The sequence below is a fragment of the Pelophylax lessonae genome (genome assembly GCF_965119305.1).
Source record: "Pelophylax lessonae genome assembly, chromosome: 1".
NCBI classification, from domain to species: domain Eukaryota; kingdom Metazoa; phylum Chordata; class Amphibia; order Anura; family Ranidae; genus Pelophylax; species Pelophylax lessonae.
The window spans coordinates 121,783,828-121,810,496 of record NC_138768.1 but is presented as its reverse complement, the minus strand read 5'-3'; the positions used below and the strand labels follow the sequence as shown (position 1 = coordinate 121,810,496).

The 26,669-nt window shown below is 42.6% G+C and overlaps 1 protein-coding gene across 1 annotated transcript in view; it reads left to right on the top strand.

The window, feature by feature from the left end:
* IPO11 (importin 11) overlaps positions 1 to 26,669 on the top strand; it is a 926,630-nt gene that overhangs the window by 509,039 nt on the left and 390,922 nt on the right. The window lies entirely within an intron of this gene.

The window sequence follows — 26,669 nt, the reverse complement described above, 5'->3', positions numbered from 1 at the left end:
TTTATAGGCCAGCAGAGGGCAGTGTCAATTGAGGCAGGAGCAACCATTGCTATTACTGGCAATGTTGCCAGTTCTCCTACGGCCATTTCCCTGACATGTGTTTACTCTTTTTTTTAAATCATAATGACAACAGAAACTACCAAAATGACCCTGATCAAAAGTTTACCTACCCTGGTGATTTTTGCCGGATAACATGCACACAAGTTGAGACAAAGGAGTTTGAATGGCTGTTAAAGGCAACCATCCTCACCTGTGATCTCTTTGCTTGTAATTAGTGTGTGTGTATCAAAGGTCAATGAGTTTCTGGACTCCTGACAGACCCTTGCATCTTTCACCTAGTGTTGCAGTGACATTTCTAGATCATGAGTCATGGGAAAAGCAAAAGAATTGTCAAAGGATCTGCGAGAAAAGGTAGTTGAACTGTATAAAACAGGAAAAGGATATAAAAAGATATCCAAGGAATTGAGAATGCCAATCAGCAGTGTTCAAACTCTAATCAAGAAGTGAAAAATGAGGGGTTCTGTTGAATCCAAACTACGGTGAGGTAGACCAACTAAAATATCAGCCACAACTGCCAGGAAAATAGTTTGGGATGCAAAGATAAACCCACAAATAACTTCAGGTAAAATAATTCACTTCCTCTACCACACAGTAAGCAACTTTCTCAATGCATGGGGATACCCTCCTCCTAGTGATCTCCCCACTTCAATCTACAAAATATCCAATCTGATCAGCATCACACGAAAATGGGAACATTTCTTCTGGAGTCCATGGTCAGGGATCACACACCATAATCACCTTCAATTCATGATACAAACTTAGCAGGCCCACCACCTATTACTTGTCCCTTTGTAACAACAAGCATCCTTACTGAGCCACCTTTCACATTGGCGCAATTTGACATGTGATTTACAGGTCAAATTGCATGTCAAATCATAGCCTATTGCCGGCAATCGGAGCATCTCAATCGGTAGTTCCTGCACTACCTTTGGCCACTTATGAACCTGCACAGATGTCTCTGAAGTCGCCCCTGAAGTCTGACTGAAATGCGGCTTTGAAATCGTGCGAGTTCAGATGAACTCGCATGATTTCAAAGCTGCATTCAATGTGAACGAAGGCTTAAGGTTAGGTTCATACCTATGCGGGTGATTGCTGCTGCGGGACAGCACCTGCTCCCGCAACCATCCGCACAGAAATACGGGGTACCATTCAGGAAATGCATGTGGATGCCATTAATCCTAATGGCACCGGCGTGCAGTTGAAATCGCAGCAGCCACTTCCTGCTATGGGAACCGTACAGCACTTGCGGCTTCCGTGCGGGCCACAGTTTCAAAAATGGAGCAGGGACCTTTTCCTGCATTTCAAGGAAACACGGCAGCCCATTCAAATGACTGGGTTGCCGTGCCCGCACAAATGTTGCTCATAGAGCTGCTACAGTGCTAACCTAATCTAAAGTGGCCATGTCATAAGAAAAGTATGGGGGCTACCATTCATGACTTCTTAATTCTCTGACTGTCACGCTGTTAATCGTTCTGCACTCCCGTGACCCATTTTCAGCCGTCAGTGGGCTAAAGTCTGCTGTCGGCTCACATCACTTTGCCGGTCCAGGCTCAGGCAAGATTGCAACAATTAAGTCGGGATCCGTCCATGTACCTTGATTTAATCACCACTAATGGTGGAAATATGTGGAGAGGTGCTGCAAAAATCTCCATTCCACCACCTTCACTGTATACATGGGCAGGGCAAAGGTGGTGGAGTCAGGGGCAGAGCCAAGGGGGGCGGCAAAATGAGGTTTCACCTAGGGTGTCAAAAATCCTTGCACCAGCACTGCCTATGATGAAAAGTACACCATTCATACTGTGAAACAAGGAGGTGGATCGCTGATGTTTTGGCGATGTTTGAGCTACAAAGGCACAACGAATTTGCTCAGAATTGGTGGCTAGATGAATGCAGAATGTTTTCAAAAAATACTGGAGGAAAATTTGCATTCATCAGCCCGGAAGCTGCGCATGGGACGTAATTGGACATTCCAACATGACAATGATCCTAAACACAAGGCCAAGTCGATCTGTCATTGGCTACAGCAGAATAAATTGATGGTTCTGGAGCGGCCATCTCAGTCTCCTGACCTCAATATCATTGAGCCACTCTGGGGAGATCTCAAACGTGCAGTTCATGCAAGACAGCCCAAGAATTTACAGGAACTGGAGGCTTTTTGCCAGGAAGAATGGACAGCTTTAACATCTGAGAAGATAAAGAGCCTCATCCACAAATACCACAGAAGACTTCAAGCTGTCATTGATGTTAACAGGGGCAATACACGGTATTAAGAACTTGGGTATGTAAACTTTTGATCAGGATCATTTGGGTAGTTTCTGTTGTCATTATGATTTAAAAGAGTAACACAGTTGACTGATAATAAATGGCTTTAGCCAAACACTAACCATGAATGAAAGAGAAAAGTTTTTGTGTGATCATTCATATTCTCTGGAAAAATGGCCAAGAAATCATGAGAGCCGGTTCACACTTCTGCGTGTGCCGGGTTCGCATGTCATGTCGGAGCGCACTGCTCCGACATTACATGCGATCAGCTGTGCGGTGCGAGTTTAGCCATACAGTTTGTATGGCTAAATTCGCACCGCACCCGCAGCAAAGACGCACAGGAGGCATTTTTGCTGCCGCATCAGGATCGGATCGCACAGCGGTTCACACTTGTGCGATCCGATCCTGTGCGAACTGCACGATCGCACTGCGATATGCGATCAAACTGGGGGTGTCGTTAAGATTACATTGACACCCCCAGTGGATCGCATATGGCAGTGTGAACTGCCGGGGGTGCGTGTGCGATGCGGGAACAGGCTGCGAATTCGCAGCCTTCCCGCATCGCAATAGTGTGAACCGAGCCTTAATTCTGCCAGGGTATGTAAACTTAGGAGCACAACTGTAGGTAGTGTAATTATCTCCTAAACATGCAATGTTCAGGAGATATTTACTGAGCTAGCAGCCAGTTACGTCACTGGCGCATGTGCTCTGAAAGAACGGCCACCCGTGCCATTTCTAAAGAGTAGTGTTCCGTGACTGGCGCATGGGAAGGAGTGACGTGATCGCCAGTCACAGAGCCGCGAACCTGGAACTAAGACCTATGTAGAGATGGACGCTACCTTCAGCCATGGCATTGCTTGAACGCTTCGTTTTCAGGTAAATTTAATATAATGTGCTAGTATGAGATGCTTACTAGCACATTATGCCTTTGCCTTGCAGGTAAAAAAATAAAGTGCAGCTTTTTGCAAACGCTTTTAGAAAGGAGAACCTGTGCTAACAATTTTAGTTTACAATTTGGTGTTTCTCCCTCTCCAAGGAGTGTTTAGGGCAAAATGCCTATTTACCACTTTAACTATCTGAAGAATTTGTGATTTTGGAAACACTTTGGCGACAATTCACTAAGCTTTACGCGTGGTCGCCTCGGACGACGTCACATATGACGACACTGGTAGGGCGGTACCGGACACCACGCTGACCACGCCCATCGGAACGCCGGCTTGCTTTGTACTTCTGCGGGACGCCACGGTTTTTAATGTTTTCGCCTGTATTTGTCTACCCAAATGTAAGTGCAAGTTTATATAATGCTTTGTTACACTAAACTGGATTACGCTATGGTCTTACTTAATCTTCATTCCCATGTGTATGATACCACACACTGTTGGAGCTGCATATGAGTCCACCGCTTCACCTTCTTACATTTGGAGCCAAGGTTGATTATTGGTCTATGGATCCATGCCCTTATCCCTGTGTATGTGGAGGCAAGATTGAATGCTGATTTCCTACCAAGCCCTTTGTGGCCTGTCCATTAATTTGGGGGCCCATATATTCTGGTAAGCAGCCATCTTTCATTACCTCTCACGGGTATCTTCCCTCCTGCCTCACCATCTATTGGGATTCCATCTTTGGATCACAGCTCTCCATTTATTATCCATTCCGGGACTCAAGTTTCTGTGGACTTTATCACTTATGTTGTTTTATAGCACGTTCATTTATGAATTATGTGGCACTCATAACACATTTTTTCTTTGTTTATTAGCGCTACACTATTTGGTTTATATTGTGTTGAATTTCTATAGGTCCAGTGTTTAGCTGCTTTACGTTAATCAATCTGGTACACATAATATTTTTTTCACGTTTCATATTTAGCGCAGGTTCTCCCTTTGATTCAATATGTATAGCACTGATTACTGTAGTAATGTCACTGGTAACCCCAAAAATGTCAGTCAAGGGTCCGATCTGTCCGCCGCAATGTCGCAGTCCCGCAAAAAATCGCAGATCGCCGTCATTAATTGTTAAAAAAAAACAATAAAAATGACAATCTTTCCCTTAGTAAACGCAATAACTTTTGCGCAAACCAATCAAAATAGGCTTTTAGCGATTTTTTTTTTTTTTTTTTTTTTTTTTTTACGGAACGTATGTAGCATAAAACAAATTGGCCTAAAATGTTAAAAAATTTTGATTTTTTACATTTTTTTGGGAATTTCATATAAAAAAAATGTGAAAAATATTGTTATTTTTGCAAAATTGACGCTCTTTTTTTGTTTATAGCGCATGAGCAAAAAATCGCACAGGTGATCAAATACCACCAAAAGAAAGCTCTGTGGGAAAAAAAGGACGTCAAATCGTTTAGGTACAGCGTCGCACGACCGCGCAATTGTCCGTTAGTCACGCAGTGCCGAATCGCAAAATAGGCCCTGGTCCAGAAGGGGGTAAAATCTTCCAGGGCTTAAATGGTTAACCACTGGGCACTTTCACCCCCTTCCTTCCCAGACCAATTTTCAGCTTTCGGTGCTCTCACACTTTGAATGTCATGCTACACTGTACCCAAATGAAATTTTTATAATTTTGTTTACACAAATAGAGCTTTTCTTTTTTTAGTGGTATTTATTCACTACTGGCCTTTTATTTTTTGCGATATAAGCGAAAAACAATATTTTCTACGTTTTGTTTTAAAAGAAATCCAATAAAATCAAAATTTTTTCATAATTTTAGGCCAGCATGTATTCTGCTGCATGTCTTTGGTAGGGTTGAGCGGACACCTAGATGTCCGTGTTCGACGGGTTCGGCCGAACTTTAAAAAAAAGTCCGGGTCCGTGTCCCGGACTTTTACCGAACTTTTCCCGGACACCGAACCCCATTGAAGTCAATGGGGACCCGAACTTTAAGGCACTAAAATGGCTCTAAAACACCAAAGGAAAGGGCTAGAGTGCTGGGAAGTGCTCTGCAAACAAATGTGGATAGGGAAATAACTTAAAACAACAAAAAAAAACAGAAAAATAAAACAATGTTCTTCTTCATCTCTGAAGGACGAGGCCCATATGGAGTAGGAGGGAGGTTGAGGTGGTGGTGGATGTGGCAGTGACATAGGCATGCGCACAGGGTGTGCCGGGTGTGCCTGGGCACACCCTAATCACCTAGGGCACATAGCATTGCCAGTGAGGAGATGGGAAAGATCTCCCTCTGACCTGCTCTGCTCTATTTCTCTTTGCCTACAGGTACATGGCCCCGATACATTACTCTCCCTGCTGGCAAACACATGCATGTGTATTTCAACTTTGGGGTGCACACCTTAATGCAATAGGCTGCGCACACCTATGGGCGGTGTAGGTGGAAGCGGCGGTGGAGGAGGACCAGGGCCGGATTAAGAGCATCATGGGCTTGGTGCTGAGGATTTTGAAGGGCCTTAAGGGCCGTGCCTTGCCATGCACCCAGAGGAGGAAGGGTGCAGCCATGCATGCCTAATTCAACATGGGATGCTGTCTCTGAAGCCCATAAACACATCCATGCATCGGCAACTGTCCCTCCTTGTCCGGCCTTCGCGCTGTGTGGGGAGGTTCTGAGGGTGCTGCCTGGGGAAGCGAGCATAGAAGCCAGACTTCTGTGTTTACAAGTGACAGAAGAGCGGTAACAGTGAATATGGCCAACCCGGGGCCTATATAAAAGGTAGGGGCCTGGAGCTGCAGCTCCAATAGCCCCTACGTTAATCTGGCCCTGAGGAGGAGGACGAGGTAGCCAACACTGCTTCTTTTCACAAATTTTAAATGAGGGTACACCCCAAAAGAGTGAGAAAGAGCAAAAATGGAACAATGGGTGGGTAAGGTCGGTATCCATTGCTATTCTGCATAAGGTACGGAAAAGTCCCGTGGGATCCATGCCTGGTTCATTTTAATGAACGTGAGCTTGTCCACATTGTCTCTGGACAGGCGGCTGCGCTTGTCTGTTATAACGCCCCCAGCCGTGCTAAATACCCGTTCAGATAATACACTGGCTGCAGGGCACGCCAGCACCTCCAAGGCGTAAAGGGCAAGCTCAGGCCATGTGCCCAATTTGGAGACCCAGAAGTTGAAGGGGGCAGACCCCTCATTCACTACATGTAGGCGTGTGCACACATACTGCTCCACCATGTTGGTAAAATGCTGCCTCCTGCTAAGACGTTCCATCTGAGCTGCTGGTGCTGCTGTTTGTTGTGGCGTGCTGACAAAGCTTTTCCACATTTCGGCCATGCTAACCCTGCCTTCTGAGGTGCTGGCGGTGCCCTGGTTGCGTTGGCGACCTCCTCCTCCTCTGCCTTGTGCTTCCACTGCGGCCCCGCTGTCAGATGGGAATGCCAGCAGCATGGCGTCTACCAGCGTGCGCTTGTACTCGCGCATCTTGCGATCGCGCTCCAGTGAGTGAATTAAGGACGGTACGTTGTCCTTGTAACGGGGATCCAGCAGCGTGGCCACCCAGTAATCAGCACAAGTTAGAATGTGGGCAACTCGGCGGTCGTTGTGGAGACACTGCAGCATGTAATCGCTCATGTGTGCCAGGCTGCCCAGAGGCAACGAAAGGCTGTCCTCTGTGGGAGGTGTATGGTCCGTGTCCTCTGTATCCCCCCAGCCACGCACCAGTGATGGCCATGAGCTGGCCTGGGTGCCACCCTGCTGTGAACATGGTTCCATCTCCTCCTCCAGCTCCTCCTCCTCCTCATCCTCCTCATCCTCCAGAACTGTGCCCCTGCTGGACAATTGTGTCCCTGGCGTTTGTGTGTGCAGGAACCCACCCTCGGAGCCCCTTGCGAATGACTGCCCTGAAAGCCTTGGAAATGTTACCTCTTCATCCTCCTCCTCCTCCTCCTCATCCTGTGCCACATCCTCTTCCATCATCGCCCGAATTGTTTTTTCAAGGAGGCATAGAAGTGGGATAGTTAAGCTGAGAACGGCGTCATTGCCACTGGCCATGTTGGTGGAGTACTCAAAACAGCGCAACAAGGCACACAGGTCTCGCATGGAGGCCCAGTTATTGGTGGTGAAGTGGTGCTGTTCCGCAGAGCGACTCACGCGTGCGTGCTGCAGCTGAAACTCCACTATGGCCTGCTGCTGCTCGCACAGTCTTTCCAGCATGTGCAAGGTGGAGTTCCACCTTGTGGGCACGTCACATATGAGGCGGTGAGCGGGAAGGCCGAAGTTACGCTGCAGCGCTGCCAGGCGAGCAGCAGCAGGGTGAGAACGCCGAAAGTGCGCACAAACGGCCCGCACTTTCTGCAGCAGCTCTGACATATCGGGGTAGTTTTTAAGGAACCTCTGCACCACCAAATTCAGCACATGCGCCAGGCAAGGGATGTGCGTCAAACCGGCTAGGCCCAGAGCTGCTATGAGATTTCGCCCAGGCCGGGCTTGAGGCTCGCTGGCAGCAACCACTCATTTGTCTGCTGTTCCATGCTCCTCCACAACTCCTGCGCGGTGTGTGGTTTGTCCCCCAAACAGGCAAGTTGTAAAACTGCCTGCTGTCGTTTACCCCTGGCCGTGCTGAAGTTGGTGGTGAAGGTGTTACGCTGTCCGGATGAGGAGGCGGTAGAGGATGAGGAAGCGGAGTAGGAGGAGTTAGGAACAGGAGGCAAACTGAAGCGCCCTGCAATCCTCGGTGGTGGAAGGACATGCGCCAAATTGCAATCCGCCTCAGGCCCATCCGCCACTGCATTTACCCAGTGTGCCGTTAGGGAGATATAACGCCCCTGACCGTGCTTACTGGTCCACGTATCGGTAGTTAGGTGGACCTTGGCACAGATGGCGTTGCACAGTGCACACCTGATTTTTTCCCCCACTTGGTTGTGCAGGGAAGGGTTGGCTTGCCTGGAAAAGTAGTGGCGGCTGGGCACGATGTACTGTGGGACAGCCACCGACATAAGGTTTTTAAAACTGTGCGTCTCCACCAGACGGAATGACAGCATTTCAAAGGCCAATAATTTTGAAATGCTGGCATTCAGGGCCAGGGATCGCGGGTGGGTAGGGGGGTACTTCCTCTTCCTCTCAAGTGTTTGGGAGATGGAAAGCTGAACGCTTCCACGGGACATTGTGGAGATGGTTGTTGGTGACCCAGGTGGTGGTGTTGCTGACAGATCGTCTGTTTGTGGGGTGGCAGGTGCCGGTATCACTACAGATGTGGCTGGAGCGGCCGAGACTGCAGCAGAAGAGGAAGCAGGATGAGCCAGAGACGTTTCTTGGTTTTGAAGGTGTGTACTCCACTGCAGCTCGTGCTTTGCACTTAGATGCCTGATCATGCAGGTTGTGCTCAGGTTGAGAAGGTTTATGCCTCGCTTCAAGCTCTGATTGCACAGGGTGCAAACCACTCGTGTCCTGTCATCAGCACATTTTCTAAAGAACTTCCACGCTAGAGAACTCCTTTGAGCTGACTTTGGTGCGCTCGTTCCCTTGCTGCGTTGGGCAGTAGCGGGCGTAGTGTCTAGGGCACGGCCGCTCCGGTTCTGCACCCTGCTCCCTCTTCTGCTGTGCTGGTGGCTCTGTGCGACCACCGCCTCTTCCTCCAAACTACTCAGGTCACCTGCATGACGTTCATTCCATGTGGGGTCGAGGACCTCATCGTCCTCCACATCATCTTCCACCCAGTCTTCACCCCTGCCCTCATCGGTCTCCACAATGCTGAACGCCGCAGCAGTTGGCGCCTGCGTTTCGTCATCATCGGAGACGTGCTGCGATGATCCTTGCATGTACTCATCTTGAGAAATAAGTGGTTGGGCATCGCTGCACTCAATCTCTTCCACTTCTGGGGCAGGGCTAGGTGGATGGCCCTGGGAAACCCTGCTGACAGAGTCATCAAAAAGAAGAAGAGACTGCTGTATGGCTTGGGGCTCAGACTGCTTGCCTGATTTGCAAGGGGGTGAGGTGAAAGACGGTTGGACATCGGCTGCAGGTGCCAACTGTGACCTTTCTGCAGTAGACTGGGTGGGAGACAATGTGAAGGAACTGGAGGCACTGTCAGCAGCAAACCAATCTACTATCGCCTCCACTTGTTCTGGCCTCATCACTTCTAGGGGCGTATGATGCCCTACCAAATACTGATGCAGGTTCTGTCGCCTACTCACACTTGAGGAAGGTGTTTCACTTGTGCGTGTAGCTGGCACAGATCGACCACGTCCTCTCCTTGCAACAGGAGCTCTACCAGCAGCACCACGACCCAGGCCACGGCCCTTATTTGACGGTCTCCTCATATTTCTGTAATTTAAGATCTTGCCCTAGAAAGGTTTTTATTGAATAGCGGAATAGGAAATATGATCCAAAAAAGTGTATGTATCTCGCACGTACAAAACCACACTAGGCCCCAATTACTATTGTTTCTACCCCTAAAAGGATGGATGAGGAGTAGGAGGAGTATGGAACAGACAGCACCCTCAAATCTTCAGAAGTATGAGATGAACCTCAAAAACTTGGAAAGGTGGATCTCACACGTACCGACACAGACTATCCCGCAATTCAATTGATCCTCAAAGGTTTTTATTGAATAGCGGAATAGGAAATATGATCAAAAAAAGTGTATGTATCTCGCACGTACACCACCACACTAGGCCCCAATTACTATTGTTTGTACCCCTAAAAGGATGGTTGAGCAGTAGGAGGAGGAGTATGGAACAGGCAGCACCCTCAAATCTTCAGAAGTATGAGATGAACCCCAAAAACTTGGAAAGGTGGATCTCCCACGTACCGACACAGACTATCACGCAATTTAATTGATCCCCAAAGGTTTTAATTGAATAGCGGAATAGAAAATATGATCAAAAAGAAAGTGTATGTATCTCACACGTACACCACCACACTAGGCCCCAATTACTATTGTTTGTACCCCTAAAAGGATGGTTGAGCAGTAGGAGGAGGAGTATGGAACAGGCAGCACCCTCAAATCTTCAGAAGTATGAGATGAACCCCAAAAACTTGGAAAGGTGGATCTCACACGTACCGACACAGACTATCACGCAATTTAATTGATCCCCAAAGGTTTTAATTGAATAGCGGAATAGAAAATATGATCAAAAAGAAAGTGTATGTATCTCACACGTACACCACCACACTAGGCCCCAATTACTATTGTTTGTACACCTAAAAGGATGGTTGAGCAGTAGGAGGAGGAGTATGGAACAGGCAGCACCCTCAAATCTTCAGAAGTATGAGATGAACCCCAAAAACTTGGAAAGGTGGATCTCACACGTACCGACACAGACTATCACGCAATTTAATTGATCCCCAAAGGTTTTAATTGAATAGCGGAATAGAAAATATGATCAAAAAGAAAGTGTATGTATCTCACACGTACACCACCACACTAGGCCCCAATTACTATTGTTTGTACCCCTAAAAGGATGGTTGAGCAGTAGGAGGAGGAGTATGGAACAGGCAGCACCCTCAAATCTTCAGAAGTATGAGATGAACCCCAAAAACTTGGAAAGGTGGATCTCACACGTACCGACACAGACTATCACGCAATTTAATTGATCCCCAAAGGATTTAATTGAATAGCGGAATAGAAAATATGATCAAAAAGAAAGTGTATGTATCTCACACGTACACCACCACACTAGGCCCCAATTACTATTGTTTGTACCCCTAAAAGGATGGTTGAGCAGTAGGAGGAGGAGTATGGAACAGGCAGCACCCTCAAATGTTCAGAAGTATGAGATTGTGTTCACTGTACCCCACAAAGATTGTGTTCACTGCACCCCACAAAGATTGTGTTCACTGCACCTCAAAAAGGATTTTGTTCACTGCACCCCAAAAAGATTTTGTTCACTGCACCCCAAAAAGGACGTTGTTCACTGCACCCCAAAAAGATTGTGTTCACTGCAGCCCAAAAAGATTGTGTTCACTGCAGCTCTCACACAGAAAAATGAATGTGGATCACTGACACCTGCCTATCTCCTATCCCACACCACACAGCAATATCGATTGTAGTTTGTAGAACACAGTTTCCCTAAAATTCAGCAGCAGCAGCCTCTCCCTAACAGGATTGAGAAGAGATCGTAGATCAGGATTGAGTGCAGAGTCACCCCACCCCCCACACAGCAATATCGATTGTACTTTGTAGAAGACACTGACCCTATAATTCAGCAGACTCTATCCCTAAAATGCCTACAACTCGCCCTGCCTAAACACTCTGACCTGTCCCTCAATTCTATCCGGACACAAATGGTTTTTTCCTGCCTGTCTTTCCCTAATCAGCAGCCAGCACGTTGATGTGTGCTCTGTCCCTGATCTAAGCAGCAGAATGAAGACGCTGCGGCTGCCTGGAACTTATAAAGACTTGGTCACATGCTTCAGACGGCCAATCACAGCTACTGAGACATTTGCAGGCATGGCTGGGATGGCTTAAGGCACACCAGTTAAACGATTGTTGATTGGCTGTTGAAAGCCCGCCATGAAAAGAGTGCCAAAGCATGCAAAACCCGGAAATAAAACGACCGAACACGGATTTTTACCCGAACATACAGTAAAGTGTCCATGTCCGTGTTCGGGTACAAAAAATCCAATTATTCGGTACGAACACGAATAATACAGTCCGTGTTCGCTCAACACTAGTCTTTGGTAAAACAAATCCTGATAAGTGTATGATAATAGGTTTGCATGAAAGTTTTAGAGTCTACAAGCTAGGCTACATATCATTGAAAATTGATCAATTCTGATGTACTGACTACTACCCATCTAATTTCTTGAGGCCCTAAAATGTCAGGATAGTACAAATACCCCCCAAATTACCCCTTTTTGTAAAGATGACAGTCTAAGGTATTTAGTAAGAGGCATAGTGAGTTTTTTGAAGTTGCAATATTTTTTTGCCCACAATAGTTGAATGAAGTTGTAATGAAGATTTTTTTTTTCCCCCACAAAATTGTCATGTTAACAAGTTATTTTTTACACATGGCATAGATAAATTTGCAATGACACCCCAAAATATATTCTACTACACCTCCGGAGTATGGCGATGCCACATGTGAGACTTTTCCTCAACCTGTTCTCATACAGAGGCCCAACATCCAAGTAGCACAGTCAGGTGTTCTAGGAGCATAAATTACACATTTCATTTCCTGAGTACCTACCACATTTTTGAAGGCCCTGGATCATTTTTTAGCCATGTGGACAGATGTGCGCTGATTCCTGGGGCAGATGTGTGACAGATGTTGATCACTGGGATGTGGCAGATGTTCACTTTGACAGATGTGGCATATGATGTGCGCCAGATGACTACAAATGTGATAGATGATCACTGACAGATGTGGCAGATGATGTGCGCCAGATGATCACAGACATGTGGCAGTTGATGTGCACCAGATGTGGCAGATAATCTGCCCCAGATGTGTGCCAGATGATCACGAACAGATGCGGCAGATGTGGCAGATGATGTGTGCCAGATGTGCGGCAGATTATCACGGACATATGTGGCAATTGATGTGGCAGATCATCTGCACCAGATGTGCGCCAGAGGATCACTAACAGATGCGGCAGATAATGTGCGCCAGATTATCACAGACATGTGGCAATTGATGTGCACCAGATGTGGCAGATAATCTGCGCCAGATGATCACGGACAGATGGGGCAGATGTGTGCCAGATCACTGACAGATGGGGCAGATGTGTGCCAGATCGCTGACAGATGGGGCAGATGTGCGCCAGATGATCACGGACAGATGTGGAAGATGTGCGCTAGATGATTTGCGCCAGATGATCAAGAACAGATGTGGAAGAGGTTCACTGGGACAGATGTGTGTCAATTGTTTTTTATTGCGTGGGCACTGTGTTTGGGGAAACTTTTGGGGACACTGTGGTTGGGGACACTTTGGAGGGCACTAGCACAGGGTGATCAGTGAGTAAAGAGCAGTAAAACAGCTCTATACTCACTGATCGCCTCCTGCCAGCACCGATCTGCTCTCCTACTCCTCACTGTGTGAGGAGAAGCAGAGTCGATCACCGCGACGTCGTCTCTATTTACATCACATGACGGCTGTGATTGGACACGGCCGTCATGTGATCAGGAGGGCCAATCGCACAGTCCTCCTGTTGAGCAGTGTTGCTCTGTGTTCGGGGGACACAGGCACACCGGGATCGTGCAGCTGCGCGTGCACGCGGACTCGTGATCTGCCTCCTTCTGCAGGACGTTCCTGAACGTCCACTCAGGAGGAAGCTCCCACTCGGCCATATATGAACATTTGCCGGGTGGGAGGTGGTTAAAGTGTCTATTTAGCCAAAACGTTTCTTTTATTGCTTATAGAAGAATTATCTTGTCCAGTAATTTTTTACAAACAAGTTGTTTTAAACCCAAAACTAAAAATGTAATATATTACTGCTTACCAGCCATTTGCTGTGGGTTACATAGTTAATCTGGTTGAAAAAAGATACAAATTAATCTAGTTCTTTTGATTAGTTTTCTTTTTTTATGTTTTTGTTTTCACCTGATGGTCTGGCAAGTAACACATCTCCTTTATTAGAGTGCCTATGCTCTAGATTCAGGAGCAACAGAGACACCTTTGGACAGCAGCATTGTCAGACTGGGCTGTGCTTAGTGCACTAACTGATTTAAATACACTAACAAATTGAAGCAAAACTCAAGCTATAATAAGTTTATAAGCATTTACAGCAACCACTTTTTTTTTTTTTTTTATAGGAAAAAGGTTTTACATAATTAAACTTCACTTCTGTCAGTGTTAAATGGTGTCTCTCAATTTGTAGGACAGTTTGTTCTTTTGAAAAACAGACTTACTGGCAGGATCACTAGGTGAAATAGAAAAAAGCCTAAAAAGGAAAACGAATCCAGCCATCACAGCTATGAATTGGTAAACTGCAATATAATGTTTTATTTTGGATTTAATGATGCTTCAGTGTGTCACATAAATGTAACCAGAAGTGAAAGAAATATATACAAACATACAAATCCCCTCTTAGATGGGTGTCACCAGAACAGATGTCTTAAAAAAAAAAAAAAAAAGTTATCCTCTTTTTGTTTTGATGTCCTCTGAAAATTTTAGATTTCCTATCACTTTCTATATTGGTGACAAGGGTCATCAGGACAAGTAGAGAAGATAATACAGAGGGAAACAGACAGCAATACAAGTTTATTTCCTTTAGACTAATCCAGTAAGGATCTGGAAAAGTAGCCAGCGTGTTTTGAGGTTTTAAAGACACCACTTTTATCAGGCCTATGTAATGTATACAATAGACATGTGTAAAAGTAATACATCATTTATCTTTTATTAATTTTATTGGCATATTTATTTACATTTGTCTATTGTTAACATTATTTTAGCTCTGATGAAGAGGATTCCTTGAGTCCCCAAAACATGCTGGTTTCTCTTCCAGTTTGAATCTGAAATGCTCTATCAAGAAACCCTCCTGTGTATGGTGATTTACTTTTCTAGTTTGTGTGACAGTAAATAAACCAGCACACCAGGGCTATCTTTAACACAGGTCAAAAGGGGCAGCTGCCCCGGGTCTAGTCATTGTTGTGGGGCCCAAAGCAGCTGCCCCTTGAGCCCCCAAATAGTTGATAAGTGGATTCAAGAGGGCCCAAGAAAATTATTGCCCAGGGTCCAATCAAGAATAAAGACGGCCCTGCAGCACACTCTGTTTTATTCCTGGGTAGCTTCACCTGGCTCCTTTTTCATGCCAAGCCTCAATTGGCTATATCCATCTGCAGGAAAGATCTGCCAAGTAAGCCTTACCAACTAGCATAAAATGCCAACACTGTTAAAAAGAGCTAATGCTGTATCTTTTTTTTCCCTCCTAATAATGAATATTTTCTATTAAAATATCTGCAAGAGATCGACACAGCTTGCCAAAAGCAGCTGTAAGAACATCGTGTAGAATTAGCCAAATCAGTCAACCCATTAATTATCAAATAAATTCGACATCGGTAATCAAAACATTTGTGCAACAAGATCCAAATCAGAAGGAGTGTTTTGTGAGATTGCCTGCAGTGAATAAGGATGGATACTATTTTGAGCATATTATCCCACATTTTCCTAATTATAACAGGGTTTTGTTTTACTTGTCAGTTACAATCCCCATTACATCTTCAAGAAATAAAATACCCTCTCTTACAATCTTTTACTGAAACAAATATAACCAGTACTCATGATTCATATGGGTACTTATTTGTTTAAGTGCAGTACTTGTATTCATTTGCAGGCACTTCCCTATTGGATAATGCACTGTAAATTGTTCCAGTTTTCAGTATCTATTATTTTTAAAGCGGAACTTCACTGCATCAGAGCACCACAAACTAAAAACACAGTTTAATTAATTTTCGATATTTAAAGAAAACACCCCCATCCACCCATCCATGTCTCCATGCTTTATTTTGCTGGGAAATTGGGTTGAAATCACCCCCTAGCATATCTGGCCATGGCCATCTCGAGTAAGGGCAGAAGATTCATGTAGCATTTACTTCCTTGAATCTAACTGCCCTTAGCTCATGCATGCAGGCCGGAGAGTGTGCTTAGCTAAGAAAACCACTCCTAGGATGTATGACATCATTTCCCTAGGCATGAAAACCAGAACGTAACTGAGGCAATGTAAAAAAAAAAAGTTTAAAACAAGTAAATAAAATATTTTTATATTTATTCACTAATGATAGCAGCATACGAAATAAAAATAGACAGTGTTGATTGAGGGGGTAAAGTTCTGCTTTAGGATCACTTTATTTTAATATTCTGGTCATTTGCAAAGATTCTACCATGTCTCCCTCTACATTTGTCAGGCACATGTCTTGGGATCCAATCAGATGCTGGGGTTTAACAAGATAAGAACTCCTGATGTCATTGAGAATGGTGTACAATGGATAAGAAACAGAGCTGTGACACAGAACCTATTGGTTTAAGAGGGTAGTAAGCCATAAAGGCATAGTCCAACTGCCCTCAAGCAAAAGAAAGGGTAGAGATTAGCACAGACTTGAAAGGTTGATTCAGGGACAAGCAAACAGAACTCTGAGGTGACAACTTCAGCACTGGCTTTTCTGCCAGTGGAACATTGGTGATCAGTTTTCTAAATTCCCTGGTCATTCATATATCCCGCAGAACCGTTGGCCTTGGCTATCTTGACATATTACAGGCATGAGATGGTAAGCTAAAAAAATGGCTGGATCAGGAGGCAGTCAGCTTGTGTTTATGGGTATAACGTATTTAAAAACTGGAAGATGACGCCAACCAGGACTTCTGGCATTACTTAAAGAGAATTTGTAGCTTTGCCTATTCAAGATAAAGTGACAGGTTCTCTTGTATAGAGGAAATTTTCTCCGTCACACTTCAGAGAATAAGGAAGCATGTGAATTCCCCCCCCGGATGTAGTGCTTGGGCCTCAGAGGCCCATCGCTGTAACTATAGGAGGAAGAAGTTTACCCCGTGTAAGCTCTAATGCAGTCTGACATACGGCGTACACAGGATTAGAACTTCCCTCTCTGACAGAGCAGCAATGGAGCACGTGAAAGGTATCAATAAATGAGGAAGCTTAAAGCTTTGCCCTAATTTGGCATAGTGTCGCTTCAATAAACAGTTAATACTAGTTATTTAAATGTAATAAGATATAATTCAGTTTGTGACTGATTCTCACTAACATTAGTTCATGTATCCACTAATCCATTTAGTAGATCTCAGCCGTAGTGTTCACATACTGTACATTGCCATACAGACATGCATACGGTATTGTATGGTGAAGATGGGCGAGAATATTTAGTTGTCATTGAATAAAAATGTCACAAGTTCCTGATAAACTAGAGACTGCATCTTTGAAATATTTGCCCAGAATGCTTAAAAAATATTCCCTTAGTTTGTAAAAGGTTGGTTAGTACAGTTTACAGCACTTTATTGCTTTTGCACATTGGTAGAAAATAAAAATGTCACATTTATAGGTTTTTAATGCATTATATATTTTTTTTTACTTTGATATTATGAGGGGAAAAATGAACTGACACAACTTCAGATTGCAGAGTGTTGCTGCTTGGAACACACGATCAAGTAATGTAATATTTATACAGCACTATGTTTTACACGGTTCAGTGTTTTACTCACCATATCTTTATGGTATCTGGTTTGCAACCTGCCTCTAGCACTCTAGTGCTTAGTCATTGAAGTAGCATTGATTAGCCCTTGAGGGAGTAGCAAACATCTACAGAAGTTTGCTTCAGTATGCTATTTTCATTTTTAGGTTCAAGCTGCACACACTATATAATGCATGCTGAAGTCCCCTGGAAAAAGCCCTATATGTGTAATTAAAGGATACTTCCATGACCACATTCACAGATGCATTTAAGGGGGAGACAGATCTCAATTATACTACCTGAACTTAAAGCAGATCTAAACCCAAGCTCAAAAACTGTATCTAATATTTAATGTGTTGCTGTTGTTTCAAAAGTAATCATTCTTTTAAATCTGCGGCTTTGATTAAAAACACACCCTTTGATGCTGCTATAGAGGTCTATGATCAGACACTTCCTGTTATGGGGTGAAACCCCTCTGTTCTTGTGTCCCAAATGGTCCCCTGCGTTGTCCCCATGTCTTATGTGCTTCCAGTGAAGACTATACTGTATGCAGCCATGCCAGTGCACATTATGAAGGCATGTTCCACTGTTGTCTATTTTAAAACCCAGCCTGAGCAATGATATGAAGCAGCCACTGTAGTGCATGCATAAAGACATGAAGTGACTGTAAAGCAGCTAGAGGATATAAAAAATATATAAAAAATAGTATTCTGTAAGGACCCATTCACACTACAACTCACATAAAAACACACCTGAAGTAATTTTCGCTTCCAAGCGATTCATACACGTTTCTACAAGTTTTTGTGTGTTTTTCCACATATTTTTGACATGTTATCTCTGACCTAATTATTGTGGGTGAGAGGTGCACTTGTGCGTGTTTACACACGTGTTTGTGTGCATTCTGGTGGGGACACGACAAACGGTTGTAGTTACCCTTGTTTTTCGATGCAGAAAAACACAGATGATTGCACATACAGTGGTGCGAAAAAGGCACTTCATCAAAAAAAATAAATGAATTGTTTGGTTCATAGCCTTGTACACATCAATAGCATTTCTCATTTAACCTATTAGGTTAAACAAAAAGAAAAAAGCTGCTGTACTAACAATCAGATGTTAGTATAGTGATCTCCCCTGCTGTGCTGCCTGTGTTCTGACGGGGATAGCCTCTTGCCAGAACACTCCGGTCAGCAATCTGAATCATTGCTGATCAGGAGAAGGTTATCCAGATCTAAATAACTAGATCAATCTAAGAAGGACCTTACCCTCCTCTATAAACATTTAAACTTGACTGGGGGGGGGGGGGCGACAGTCACATTTACCTTTTATCCTTTTGACTTTTTCTTCATATTTGTCTGTTTTTGTCTAGCCTCTGTGCTCCCGGAGTTCCTGTACCACCAGTTTTAAAATGTCACTGTGATGCTGTGCATGACACCATGAGCTTTATCTCGCACATGCACCTTCACAACACTACAGGCATCTGTTGGGGTACAAAACCCTTTCATGAGATTTTAAGGGTTTTTTCTTTCCAAAACAGATGCCTGTAGTGTTGTATGAGCTAGATAATGCACATAACTACTTTCACAGTATGACAATACTGTGGGATCTCGCAGTTTAGTTTCAGGATTTCCCTAAGGGAAAGGCAGGTGTTGGCTTCCCAGGGGCATCAATGCGGTCACCTCCGCCTTCAGGGAACCCAGGAAGTAGAATGAAATTAAACAAGGGAAGGTAAAGCAAAACAAAACATTTAAAAAAGTTAGGCAATTTCACGTCAGCACGCAGAGATGGATGCTGATGTGCAATATAGAGAATGGACTCCTTTTTTAATGTTTTAAGTTAATTTTTTTGTTCTATATGTTTTTATTTCTTTTAACGAAAGTGTCGACATGTTAAAGCGGAGTTCCAGCCTAAACCCACACTCACCTGTCCAACGGTCCAGCGATGCGGCCGCCCAAAGCCTCGCTCTTCTCCCTCTCTGTCTGCGGTGCTGGCATCACTGGTGTGGGCACCCGGCTGTGACAGTTTTCGGCTTCACAGCCGGGTACATACTGCGCATGCGCGAGTTGCGCTACGCGTCGTGATTGGCCGGCAATCTTCTGGGACCTCTGACATATCCCAGAAGATTGCAGGGAGGGAGGGGGAGAGGAGAACTTCCGCTCAGGGCGCCGCGGCGCTCCGAGTGGAAGTGGGAGGCGGGTACCTGTCAAAACTAGGTACCCGCTCCCCCCCCCCCAAAAAAAAAAAATGACATGCCAAATGTGGCATGTCAGGGGGTTAGAACTGCCTAAAGGGGAAGTTCCACTTTTGTGTGGAACTCCGCTTTAAGGAGCCAAGTACACATGGTATAAAGACCATCCGTTGTAAATGAGTACCAAGTTAAAATCCAGTGTATATGATTTAAATTAGCAAATACTCTATATACGATAGCAGGGTGGTGCAGGTGTCCTATTAAACATACCTGATAAGTATTTTAAAGCAAAGATGTCATAGGTTTGGCAATATTGTGGGTGTAGGTGCTTGGATCTCTCGCCCTGGGTAATGTTTACCAGGAAAGCAGTTAGTTTGTGTGCCTACTTGTATGTATTGAACACTATTTAGAGATCTTCAAGGAGGTTAACTGGATTCAGATCAAAATAGTCCCATCGTTTGTGTGTGTCGAGGGGCATATTGTAAATTCCTTTGAGGCAGAGAATGATATAAATGGCTTTCTGGCATTGCACCAGGTGTTGACTCTATGTGAATGGGAGAATTAAAACTATTAAGGGTATTCTGTCCATATTCAAGATGGTTACCAGCCTAGAACTGACACATTGTTCTGCCTCTCTGGATTACATTTGCTATTAAATGAGAATAGTTGCTGGAATATCTCCAATTTAAAAAATACAGAACTGAGAAAGGTCAGATTGCAGTTAAGATGCAATGTATGACCATTTCATATACATATTATGTATAGGTAGATTATAATGCATCAGGCTCCTACATAACAGCAGCGGCCAGCACAGATAAGGAGGACAAGAACTGAACAGATTTCTACTTGTTACATAGGTCATAATGTGGGAAAGACCAACCAAAAACTATTTTTCAGACTATGGTAGACCATCGTTAATATACTATTCCAATATTATTTTACCATTTAACTACTTCGATACTGGACACTTTCACCCCCTTCCTGCCCAGGCCAATTTCCAGCTTTTAGTGCTGTCTCACTTTAAATGACAGTTGCGCAGTCATGCGACACTGTACCAAAATACATTTTTATCTTTTTTTTTTCCCCCACAAAAAAAACTTTCTTTTGGTGGTATTTTATCGCCACTGGGTTTTTTTTTTGTTTTTTGCGCTAAAAATAAAAAATAGACTGAAATTTTTGGAAAAAAGTTTTTCTTTCTGTTATAAAATTTTGTAAATATGTAAGTTTTCTCCTTCACAGATGGGCACTGATGAGATGGTACTAATGAGGTGGCATTGATAGGCACTGATGAGGAGGCACTAATATGCAGCACTGATGGGCACTGATGGGCGGCAATGATGGGTACTGATGGGCGACGCTGATGAGGAGGCACTGACAGGCATCACTGATTGGCGGCACTGGTGGGCATTGCTGATGGGTCCGTACTGCTAATCAGTGTGCTGAATATCAGTACAGACCCCCCTGTCAGGGGAACCACTTATTGGCTCTTCTCTACTTACGCCCTGTCAGTGCGAATAGAGGAAATATGATAAACAGCACTTCCTGGTTACGATGTGATCAGTTGTGACTGGACACAGATGATCAAGTGGTAAAGAGCCTACATCATAGACTCTTCACCGAGATCAGAGATGCAGTGTTTTGGAGCAAGACACTGCACCAATGATCGCCGTGCTGTGCGCCCCCGGGAGCGTGCACAAGCGGCTTATTCTGCCTGATATCATATGACGTCCAGTCAGGGTAATGGTACACCTGCCCGGCCTAAAGCAAAATGAAGGAGTTAAATAAAGCATTTATTTTCCCCGGAGCACACAAATTCAAAACATTGTGAACTTTGCCTAATGAAAACAATTTTGGCTTATATAGTTGGGCATGCATTAAATAAAGCAGCCCAACGCACGTGGTGTCAATGGGACCTCAGTCATGGCAACTTGAGAGGCACACTTAACAAAACACACTCAACTGTTAATATTTATCTTTCAAACTGCCCTAAAGAGTAGGAATTATGGATAAAAAGTGCATTGTCATTTATCTTTGATTACTTCTAATCTCCACTGTTAAATAGAAAATGTGCCCTGCATTGTTTTAACAGACTGTTATCACCACAGTTAATTACATGGATTAAACTGCTGTCTTGTTATGATTATGTCAGTAATGATGAAGGACATTAATGAAAGGCAGAACAAGTTAAAAAAAAGTAATAATTATAGACAAGCTTGATTTGAAATTACATTCCTGTTACCTGAAGGTTGTGATTGGCAGCTTCTAAGGTAAAACTAATTTTAGACATGGAAACATATTTATAGATAGCATCTATTTCCTGTCTCCAATATGAAGCAAGAGCAATAGCTGGGGAACTGCACACTAATATGTAGATTATCTTGGCAGCTGACACCATTTAAATTAGTAATTATCTCTCAATTAAAAATTGTGTTGTAGAAGTCATTCATTTTTCCCTCCTTTTTTTTTTTCTTTATTTGAAATGTCACTTTACCTATTACATTACTGATGAAAGCAAATGTTCAAACATGAATTACATTAAAAAAAAGTCAGTAAGCAAATTACAGTTGTCATAAGGTTGACCTTCAAGTACTATAATGTCCTTCCAGGTGCTAGATGAGAAATAAGTGTTAAGCCGGTCATAAATCTAGCAATCTGATTGAACAAACTTCCTAATATCTATCCACACTTTAGTACAGGATCCTACTTGAAAACATACAAACTGAGTTGATTTTTTTTTGGTCGTTATATAAATTTTTTTATAAAAACTAGATTGAATAGGGATTGCACCTTCAGATTGAAAGATGTGTGACTGGCGTTAGAGGTCAGGTCGGCCTTGAATATGTTGTTTTGTTTGGGATGTGTGGCAGTACTGTGTGCCAAGGCAGTGTTACAACTGAAAGTTGTAAAACCTTTGCTAATAGAAATATAAATGCTCCCCCTAGGCTTGGTTCACACTGATGTGAACTTGAGACCCCAAGTTGCGTGACATGTAAAAACCTATTTTAGTCAATGAGAGCTGTCTTAATTAGCATTACTGAAGTCGCTCCGATGTCAGAAAAGGTTTCTGTACTACTTGAAGGCAACTTGTATCCAACATGTGTCCATAGACTTTAATGGAAGTTGTCCCGAAGTCGGATCCTCATTTTAATGTGATTTATATCCACTGGTATTCCCTGAATTTGCTTCAAAGTCGCACTGAAGTCACCCGGCAAAGCCGCGCAACCGAGCCTTACTGACCTCCTTATGAATATGCAAATTGCTTGGCTGTATCTTTCTTCAGTGCTTTGAATCAATAATGGAAACAAGCATGTGTCGATAAGAGCACAAGTACAACTCCTGATCTGCATACTGGGTTATTGAGAAGTTAGTAATGGAAGGATTAGGATGCTTTAGGGTACATCTCAGAGGTGATGAGTGCAACCAGTGTTGGTGATATAGTTGTCAAACAGAGATGTTTTACAAAGATTTTAGGGGCTCATCTACCACTTCTGTATGTGGGATGATTCAAGTTGATATTTTGAAATAAGACCCATTGGTACTTCTGACTTTTTCGGTGTGCCGTTACCACCTTATGATAGATCCGTATATATTGTGTTCATGATCTTTGGGGAACAGATCCTTTTTTCTTGATTATGAATGTAAGGAGGGGAAGCAAAGTTTCTTAACTGCTACAGGAGAAAAATGAGGGCAAAGAACTTCCAGTTCAAAAGAGAATTAGTGCTCTATGGGTGAAGTATTGTATTTATTATTAATTTTATTGTTTGTTGGGGAGTGTGATTGGCTGCATGAGTGCTAAGCATAGGGGTATTTTGTGAAATGTTGCAATAAGTGCGTATATGCTCATTCAGAGTAACCTACTTAAAACTGAACTCTGGCCAGACAGCACAGAACTGAAATATGGAAGCCGTTTTGCCTGGAAAAGATTTGATCAAGTAACCCCTGACCCAGAGCTAATGGTCGGTCTGGTGAACTTTTTCTATTTTAAGAAGGTTGGACAATACACCTTGATCCTCAGCCTGCCCTAAGCTGTCGGCATCTGTCTGTGGAGATCTTTTGACCATGTTCCAATGTGGCTTTACATTTCTATTGTAGATTATTTGTACACTTTTTCAAAATGTGTGTTCTTGCAATTTTAAAAATCTTTTGAATCTTTAAATAAATTTCTATTGATTTTACATTTGTTTTTCGTTATGTGCAATCAAAGTCCACATTTACATATATATTTTTAGACTAAAGGAAAAGCAGGTGAGGTCCTCGCTCTTTCCTCTAAGTTTGTTAAAACTGTTGCCTGATAGCACTTTGCAAAGCATCAGGGTTGCTATAAGCTCATAGCCCTCCCTCTACTAGTCTGAGGGGTGCTGTGCAGGAGTTAGACATTTATTTTAGTTGTATGTAAAAATGCATTAAAAGACATAGTGAAGACAACTTTATTAATCTTGTTTTATTTTTTTCTGACTTCTTTAACTTTGACAACTATCACTGAAGGACATACAGTTTAATGTCTCTTGTAATCTACCAATATGCTTTTTGATTGCGCTGGAAACCAGAGCAGCTGGACCAACTCAAAATTCCCAACCAATTTGGTCGCTATATCGCCTTTACCTTTGTGGATGACAAAAATACCTTCTGTCCTTGCAGATCTACCACAATGCAACCTAATATGTCACTGTCAGAATATTTATACTGCTCTGAATATAATAGTGTCTATTTATGTAAACAAGCAAAGATCTGTGAGGTAGGAGAATCTCAACTTATTTCCACAAATCAATATGTAGCGAATTCTTTTTAATTGATTAATTTATTTTTAAAAGCATATACCAATCTTAGTGAGTACAGTCTACAGTAAGGAATATATATAAAATATTTATTCACAAGACATGTATTCACAATAAATGATCAAAATGGAAATGACACAAAGAAATAACTGTACATAAAATACAAACTTCAAACAATAAATGCAATGCATGTGATGTTTAACTCAATAATGAAAGTAAAAATAAAGTAAAATGAAAGCAAGGTTACCTTTTCTCCAGGTATAGCATAAACCATAGGTAATTGTTCTAAATAATCAAACCACAATTGTCTGTGAATCGCATAGCCGATAGTCATTCCACTGAAGATGGAGCGAGAATAAACTATGCAAAACGAAAGACTAAAATCCCAAATATTGTGCTGAATCTGATATTAATCTGATATTAATAAAAATGTATAAAAACAAAAATCTGCTTTTTTAGAGAACAATCTACTATGGTTTATACAGCTGGGATTATAATCTTATTACCCTTAAATATGCAATATAAAACATATAAGGAAAGAAATGACCAATGTTGAATAAAATCAAATAACACAGCAAGATTATATTTACCACACTTAAGATGGCTGCTAGCTTCAAATGGTCATTACCAGAGTCCTTAAGATGGATGCCTTCCCAAAATGGTGGCCAGTGAGGGAGGAGTTTTGTTTGGCTTCCCTCAAAGTTTCATATAAATGATGGAGTAAGATGGAGTATGTCTAGATGAGTATATCGAGGGATGTAGTAGTGCGTATGTTGCAAGTGTAAGGTGTGTTGTCAGTAGTGTAATGTCTCACATCTGGGTTCTCCTTTTTATATGGTATTGAACAAAGGACTATAAAAATTACCATAAGTTAAACCCAGAGGGAGGAACATTATCCCCATTGGTTGGGATATTCTACCCCTTAACTGGTGAGGTCATAGACACCTCTCCTAATAACCCAATATTTTGTATAATAAAATTAAAGGATGATTTCTCTATATTTAAGAGTAATCATCAAAGCAACATATAAACTTGTCCATACTCTCAGTACATACATAAATGTCCATCTATGTCTCCATCATATACCCTGGCTATTATTGGATCTGGTAAACCATTTATAAAGATAATTATTAATACAATATAATATTTTTATATTGGAAAATACTAAATTATCCCAAGACTGCATTTGGTAGCTTGTCCAAAGGAGGCAGTATTGTACCGTTCATTAGATTCAGCATATAAAATAATTAGAACATATTCTTATCTGATGACCTTATTGACCTCTTGCTAGTGAAAGTCCATTAATTATTTAAATTCTGCCATTACTGTCAGACATAGTGTCTGGCTTGTAGGATTTATATCACTTAGTCCAGTCTAAAGCAATTCTTATATAAACACTCCTACCACATGCCTTAAAATGAAGTTATAAGTTTTAAGATGCATAAGTCCTTACTCATAATAGAAAAGTATTCTAACATAAACATATATATATATATATATATATATATATATATATATATATATATATATATATATCTAACATCATATATATATTCCACTATATCAATAATAGAATAAGACTTAATTGTTGATATACAGCTTACACACAATATCAGGTATCTTTAAAAAATATAGTTTAAATGAACCTAATGGAATACACTGAGCTATTTTCCATTGTTGCAATACTTACAGACAGACTGGCAATACCATTATGTCTTATCTGATGAGATGTCCATGTATCACTTATTTACGATTAAGAGAAATACAAAGATCTCTGTTGAAATTCTAGACTCTCTTTTAACAGACATTTTGCAAAAGAACATATATGAACTTTCATTCACCTCAAAACAAGATGGAAGCTGCACTGTTCAAAATCTATATGCATACGATGGAATATACATGGCTTTTGAAATCCATTTTTTTTTCTATTATTTAATCACCCCAATACACCTGACATCACCCCCCCCCAACATAACGACACTACAGGCTATCCCACTGCCTTTACTCTCTAGCCTCCTTTTCTAACCCCTGCCCCGTCTTTCTCTTTATTCTGCCCCCCACCCTGAAGAGCTGTGGTGGGAGGGCCTGTTCTTTTTCCCCCATGTCTTCGGTCTCATATCTATGGTTTGCCCTAATCATTTTCCTAGTGTCCAACAAATCCAATAGCATATGCTGTAGTCCTTGACAGTTTTTTTTTAATTAAATGTACTAATAATATCTCCAGCCCTTTGGTTATGCCAGGGTACGTACTTGAGGCCCCTTATGCCAAGAAAGACGTCCACCACTGCTATACAGCAGAAAATGTTTAAACTTTCTATTAGGTTTTATTTACTATTTGTGTCCCTGATTGGAAAGGTCACCCTTATTTTCCTGGTGACCAT